Raw genomic sequence first — 7,142 nt, 5'->3', positions numbered from 1 at the left:
AGAATTAAAAAGAATGAGGATAGAATAAGGGGCAACATGAAATGTAACATCTGCATCATAGGGGTACTAGAAGGAGAAGAGAGAGAGCAAAGATTGAGAACCTATGTGAATAATGACCCAAACTTCCCTAACTTGGTGAAGGAAAAAACATAAGTCCAGGAAGTTCAGAGAGTCCCAACCAAACAAGATGCACCCAAAGAGGCCCACACCAAGACATAGCATAATTAAAATGTCAAAGGTTAAAGATAAAGAGAATCCTAAAAGCCACAAGAGAAAAGCAGTTAATTACCTGTAAGGGAGTTTGCATAGACTGTCAGCTGATTTAGCAACAGAAAGATTTCAGGTCGTAAGGTGGACATCCTCCGAGGGGTCCCAGACTGCAGGAGGGCACAGGCCGGGCTGAGGGACCCCCCCCCCCCCCCCCGCACAAATTTTTGTGCACCAGGCCTCTAGTTCAGAAATAAGAGTTGTAACTCAACACCCAACCAAAAGCACTGGAGGAAAACCATCCAGGCAAAGGCACCGTCAGACGGAAGTCTGAAAAGGAGCAGCAACACTCCCCTGCAGATGACAAAAACTCACCAGAGAAATGTGGCCACAAAGCAGAAGGACATTTTAACACAACATCCTATTGTACACTTAAAAAGTATACACCGAGGCAGGGGCGGCTGCGCAGGAAGCTGACAAAGCAGAACCAGACAACTCAAGGAAGCAATGGTCAGGCAACACAAGCGGACAGGGAACAGGACGCGGAACAGGGACGGGGAGGTTTAGAAAATAAGTATAAAAAAATACAGAAACCACAACAAATGACGAAACACAAGAGAGGAGACACGACTGTAAGGGCTCTGGAATATATAAAGAACCCTAATAAACGTGAAGGAGATAAAAATTAATAAAAATCATTAGGGAGTGAGGGAGAAGGTGAGCAGAGGAAATTGTACGAATGTAAAGTTAGTGTCCCTGAAGAAAAAACCCAAAGCGCCGAAACCGGTTTGGCTCAGTGGATAGAGCGTCAGCCTGCGGACTGAGAGGTCCCGGGTTCGATTCCGGTCGGGGGCGTGTGCCTGGGTTGCGGGCACATCCCCGTGGGGGATGTGCAGGAGGCGGCTGATCGATGTTTCTCTCTCATCGATGTTTCTAACTCTATCTCTCTCCCTTCCTCTCTATGAAAAATCAATAAAATATATATTAAAAAAAAAAAAAAAAAGAAAAAACCCAAAGCAATGAAACAGAACAAGTATTTTAAAATATAGCTCCATTTTAAGTAGGGTTTGCAATCCCAGTTTGCAATCTCCTACTCACAATTGAGGTAGGAGAGCTTGGCCGCGATCACAGACCTAAGTTCAGGAACGAGGTGGGGAAGGAAGGCTGGGCCGAGGTCACCGAGAGCAGGTCAGAGGTGCTGTCTGCCCCAACCTCCTCCCTGGGGTGTCTAAGGACCTTCCCCTGAGCTGTGGCAGCCACAAGGGAGGCTCAGAAGTGAGGGTTCATCCCAGGCTCTATTGCCTACAGAAGTGGGGGCCAGAGGCCAAGTGAATAAATGAAATAAACAGACAAGTTTGCAACCAGAGAACCAAAAACTTCAGAGAGTTATACAGTGAACATGTGTCCACCAACCAACTTGAGAATTTCTTCCTTAAGCGTGAGAACCTTAACATTTCACCGTATTTGCTTCAGATGCTTTGAAGGAAATCCAACGTTACCGATACAGTTGAAGCCCATTGTGAATCCCTCAGACCCCATTCATCTCCCCCACCACCTGAGCTACCACTATCCTGGAACTGACCTTTTTGTTTGTTTGTTACTCCTCATCTGAGCACATTTTCCCATTGATTTTTAGAAAGAGTGGAAGGGAAGGGGAAAGCCACTCCTTGCATCTGCCCCGTTCCAGGGACGGGCACTGGGCATCCAGTTGCTCACCTCGGAGTGGTCCCTGTCCCATACGTCTCATCCATCAGCGCACCTTCGGCTCTGCCTTCAACATACACGCTGAACGCAGCCACTTCTCACCAGCCCCAGCCCCCCATCCTGTCCAGGCTCCCTGGGTCCCACGGGTCTACTAACTGCTCTCCACACAGCCACACGATGATCGATCTCGATCATCGATCATCGATCGATTGGTTAAAGCGCTCCCTCCCAGCCTCTTCTACTCTCTTCTGTTCACCACATTCCAGCCATACTGACCTCTTTGTTCATCAGATACGCCAAGGCCCCCTGGACTGGCCCTTCCCCGGAAGGAATGCTCTTCCTCCTGTGAACCTGTGTGGCCTGCCCTGCTGCTCAGCTCTCTGCTCAGATGTCAGGGGAGGGGCGTCCCTGCACTCCATGTAGGCCAGCACCTCCCAGCACACCCCCAAGCTGCTTTCCTGTGTCCTCTTCTTATCACTAGCCTACAACACCTTTATGTCCCCTGTGCCCCGCCCACTAGAATCAAGCTCTGAGGGGGCAGGAATCTTTGCTTCACTGGGTGCTCTGGTGTGTGTGAAATGACTAAGTGAACTAAATAAAATGCCACCTCCGTGAGTCCTCCCAGCCCTTTGCAGCTACAGCAGTGCCTTCCACCATGTGACCTTCCTATCTCTCCACAGCGCCTCGGGAGGGGACAGTGATGTGAAACACATTTATTCTCCGGCCCCCACCTCATGGTCTGGTGGACACGGCCCGTCTCTGCCCGGCCCAGAGCAGGCTGACCCACCGGGCGCCCTCCTGTCTATTTCAACCTCTACCCAGGGCCTCGGGATTTCCAGAACCGCCCTGTCGTCCCTGCTCTTTCCCCACACGGTGCAGGATCACAAACCCTGAGGGAGCCGGGCGGCCAGGGCCAGGGTGTGCTCTAGCACTCACACCCAAGATGCCCGCCATGGGACGCGCCTCCCGCCCCTCCCGCCTGGCCATGAGCAGCCCTGGCAGGCCGGGCACTCCCTGCTAGCCTCCGGGGAGTCCAGAGGCCGGGACCTGCCCTGACTCCAGGGGGAGCACTCAGCTGGGACCTGCTGAGCCCTCTGCAAAGCTGGTGCCAGCTGCCAAGCTCCTCCAGGAAGTGTTCCCTGGAGTCAGTGAGCACGCCCCGCCTGGTAAGGGCAGGGGTAGAGGCCGCGTGGTGGGGGAGGGAGCGTGGGGGAGGGGGGCGTAGAAGGAAGAGCCCCATCCCAGGGCAGGCAGGGCTGCTCTCTAGAGGAGGTGGTGTTAGTTGAGGGTTCATGGAGAGACAGGAGTCGGCTGTGGGGAGCGTGCGAGGCGCAGTGCAAAGGTCCCCGCGAGAAGGGCAGGTGTGTGGGAACTGCATGCAGGTGGACTTCCTGGGTGCCAGGGCTGTGGGTTAGGGGTCTGGCCTCTAACCCAAGGTGACCCATAGCAGGGCAGTGGCCGCGGGACAGGTCTGCGCTTTAGAAATTCCAGCGGGCCCTGGCAATGCATTTCATCGGGAGGCAGATTAGAGGGGGGCGACACGGGTCAGGAAAACCAGTTAGGAGCTGACTGCACTACCTGAAGGAAGACTGGAGACCTGAACGAAGGCAGAGGGGAAAGAGGGTTCATCTGGAGATAACACGGTGACGGGAGGAGGCTACTGGGCTGCCGTAGTCAGGCTCCACCATGGGTCGTGGGCAGGTTATGCCTCAGCTTCCTCATCTGTAAAGTGGGGGTGACAGTACCAGCACCTGTCTCGGTGTTGGTGGATTATAGAAGGTACAAGCTTCGAGTGGAGCTTAGCACGTCACCTTACTCAGGACGTGCTAGCTATAATTATGGAGCTCAGAAAAAAGAAGGGAACCAGTTGTTCAGTGGTTAGAGTGTCAGCTGGGGACTGGGGTCATGGGTTCAATTCCTGGTCAAGGGCAGCAGGTACCTCCGTTGGAGGGCACGTGCAGGAGGCAACCAATTGATGTCTCTCTCAAGTCAATGTTTCTCTCTCCCTCTTCCTCCCTTCTATTCTCTCTAAAAATCAATGGGGAAAAGATATCCTCAGGTAAAGGATTAAAAAAAAAAAAGGACTAAGATGACTTCCAGCATTCTAGTTTGGAAACTAGATCTACCATTCTCAGAAGTGTGGACCTCTGGGGATCCCAAAGACTCTTTCAGGGCAACACAAAGCCAAAACTATTTTCACAATAAAATTAAGACAACTGTTCTTTTTCACTGTGTTGACGTTGCTGTGATCATGCAAATGCAACCACTGGTGCCCGAGCATAACCCAAGGTGGTGGCTGCACACTCCACCAGTAGCCACTGTACCGCCACTGACCATTAAGAAAAAAAAAAAAAGCCAGTTTACTGAAAAATGTTTCTGATGAGTAGTAGTCCAGTGTTAAAATTTGGAAGAACCTTTTTTATAAAAATATTTTGGCTTAAGATGGATAATAAGCAAGTTTAATCCAATTTCTAAACATCTCCCATGCAGAAGAATTCCAAATAAATTCTGTAGCTATTTCGCCCTAGAGGAGGCGCGAACTCCCCACTCCTTGGGTGTGGGCTGCACTGTGACTTCCTTCCAAAGGGCAGAGCCTGGAGAGAGGCGGGAGCAACCTCACCATGGAGAAGCCTGGCAAACATTACCAGGTGGCCAAGGCCAGCACCCACAGTCATAAACCACGCTGAGAGTCTGTAACCTCGACATGAAGTGATAAAAACGGCACTTTACCTCTGTACAACCGCGAGAAAAACATCAAAGTCCAATAGAAAGGCACCCTACAAAATCCTTGACCAGCCCCCTCAAAACTGTCACGGACATCAGAAACAAGGAAAAGCCTGAGAAACTTCCACCCAAGAGGAACCTTAAGGAGACATGGTTTCTAAGGGTGGTGGTGTTGGGGTCCTGTAGCAGTAAAAAGACGGGGGGAAAACTGAGGAAGTCTGAACAAAGTAATAATGAATCACCCTTGGTCCACCTGGCAGTCAATGCAGCCCCTTAAGGTGAGATGTCAATAATGGGGGAAACTGTGGGAAGGGGCAGCGGCGGGTAGGAGGGTGTATGGGAGCTCTGTTCTGCATGCTCCATTTCTCTGAAACTCTAAAACTTTTCTAAAAAACCCCCACCAGTTTATTCATTAAAAAACCCCAACATTAATTGGGAATAATTCTACCATCCATCACGCTAACCATAGAGAACGAAAAGTTTCATAATGGGATATGCCATGCGTCATTTATTCAGCAGCTACCAAGGTCTGACTGTGTCTGCCTCTGAACGGCTGGGCCCTGGCCATAGAAAGATGACCAACGGAGGCCCAAGGCCTCGCTGGAAATAGACATTTTACAAGGTAATTCTTGTCCTTGTGAGGTGGGCATAACTGCAGAGGAGGGCACCTGGGGAGGCTTCGCAGAGGAGGTGAAAATGCAGGGAAGCAAGAAATAAGTGGGCTGGCCCTCACTTAAAAAAAAACAAAACCTGTGCCTCTCAGAATGTTCCCAGTTCCCTCCCCCTTTCTTCTGAAAGCGAAAGCACAGTGGAGACCAATAGCGGCTTTACCATGTGTGTTGACTTTGCATGCACAGTAGGGAAGTATAGAAAATGCCCAAGTGTCTAAAATGATTACAAGTACTATATAGGAATCTCATACATTTCAAAGTAAGTGAATTTTTAAAGCGGGGTGATTAGTAAAAGAAGGGGCTAAACATGAACATATAAAAACATGAAACACTGAATAATGATGCCTAAAATAGAGACCCAGAAGGACGGCTACAGGAACACAACCCTGAGAAACTGCAGTTTTATCACTCACCTTTCTGTTTTATCCAGCACCTTTCAAATCACTTCTTAATTTCTATGAGTATCAATGAGGAACGGGAAGGGCAGGAGAGCCAGTGGCTAACCCTGCGCATGCTCTGTGGCAGCTACGTCTGCAAGACAGGCTCTATGGACATTAGGAAATGCCAACTTTGAAACAACCCTTGAAACAAGCTGTTTTATCTCTTCTAGGGGAAACCCTCGCTCAGGGAAATCCGGTACCTTGCAGCGGAGCAGGATTGTAACCTCAGGCAACTGACAGGTAAGCCCATGACCTGTTCAGTCTCGCTGGACCCCTGACCAGGTACATGCAAATGGCAGAAGTCACTGTGTTTTGTGGGTGTTTCCACCTTCTCCTTTTCTAAAGGTGCGCCCTCTTCACTTCATAGTCAAGGGCACGGACCGAAGTACATCTCTAATGCCCGTTTTCAAGTAATTGACTAGTGAGCCCGGGGCTCCAAGGTTAACCCTACAAATGTGATCGCCATCGCTGGTGTTCGGTGCATTGGGATGGTCGAATCCACGCCCCCAGGTTACCGGTTCTGCTCACGTTCGCGTGGAGGACCCCCCCCCCCCCTTTTCTTGGTAAAGTCAGGCTGCGAGATGTCTTTACAGGTTTACACCGCGATCGCGACCGCGCATGGAGGCGCCTCCCCCCCGGGCGGGAGAGCCATCGCAAGCATTACAGCCGCTAGGACGTTTCTTGGGACCGACGAGATCCTGGGTCCCTTCTGGTTCTGCCTGGGCAAGACTCTTCCTCCTTCCGCACGTGTAAATTTGGGACAAAAACACTCACTTTGCCAGCGTCACGAGGCTGTTGTCGGACACGAAAGAGAAAGCGGGGAAACGGACCCCGCTGGCCCCAGGGCCCAAGAGCGCTCATCATCTCCAGGCTCGGAGGCCCGCACGGACCGCGACGCACAAAAGGCGCGGGGAGGGGACCCCGCGGGGAGAAGAAGGGGATGGAGTCCCGGCCGCCGCCTCCCGGTGCATCTCCGGACGGGCCCGGGCCTCGGCCTCCCGCGCTCACACGCCGCCGGGGCCGGGAGACCAGCCCGCCCGCCCGCCCGCGTCCAGGCGCCGCTGCCGGGGTTCAAAGGAGCCTGCGCGCGGCCCTCGCACCCGGAGCCTTTGTTCCCGCGGGCAGCCCCTTCCCCACCGATCCCGCCACAAAACCAATTCGCGAATCATCGCCGGCACGTCCTCCTCGGAGGTGTCCGGACTTGGGGCGCGCTGGGGCGGGAACATGAACAGGCAGCGAGGGGACCCCGGGTTTAGATGTGGGGGCCCAGGGGAGGGAACGCATTGGACCGCCTCCTCCCGAGATGGCTCGGAGGCGGGCCGCTGCCTCCCGCGCGGGCAGCTCGCGCGGGCTCCGCAGGGCGCGCTGGCGGCGGCAGGCGGGGCGGGGCGCCGCG

Source organism: Myotis myotis, unplaced genomic scaffold (assembly GCF_014108235.1).
Source record: "Myotis myotis isolate mMyoMyo1 unplaced genomic scaffold, mMyoMyo1.p scaffold_m19_p_16, whole genome shotgun sequence".
In the NCBI taxonomy this organism is placed as follows: Eukaryota; Metazoa; Chordata; class Mammalia; order Chiroptera; family Vespertilionidae; genus Myotis; species Myotis myotis.
Note: the sequence above shows the minus strand (reverse complement) of the source record.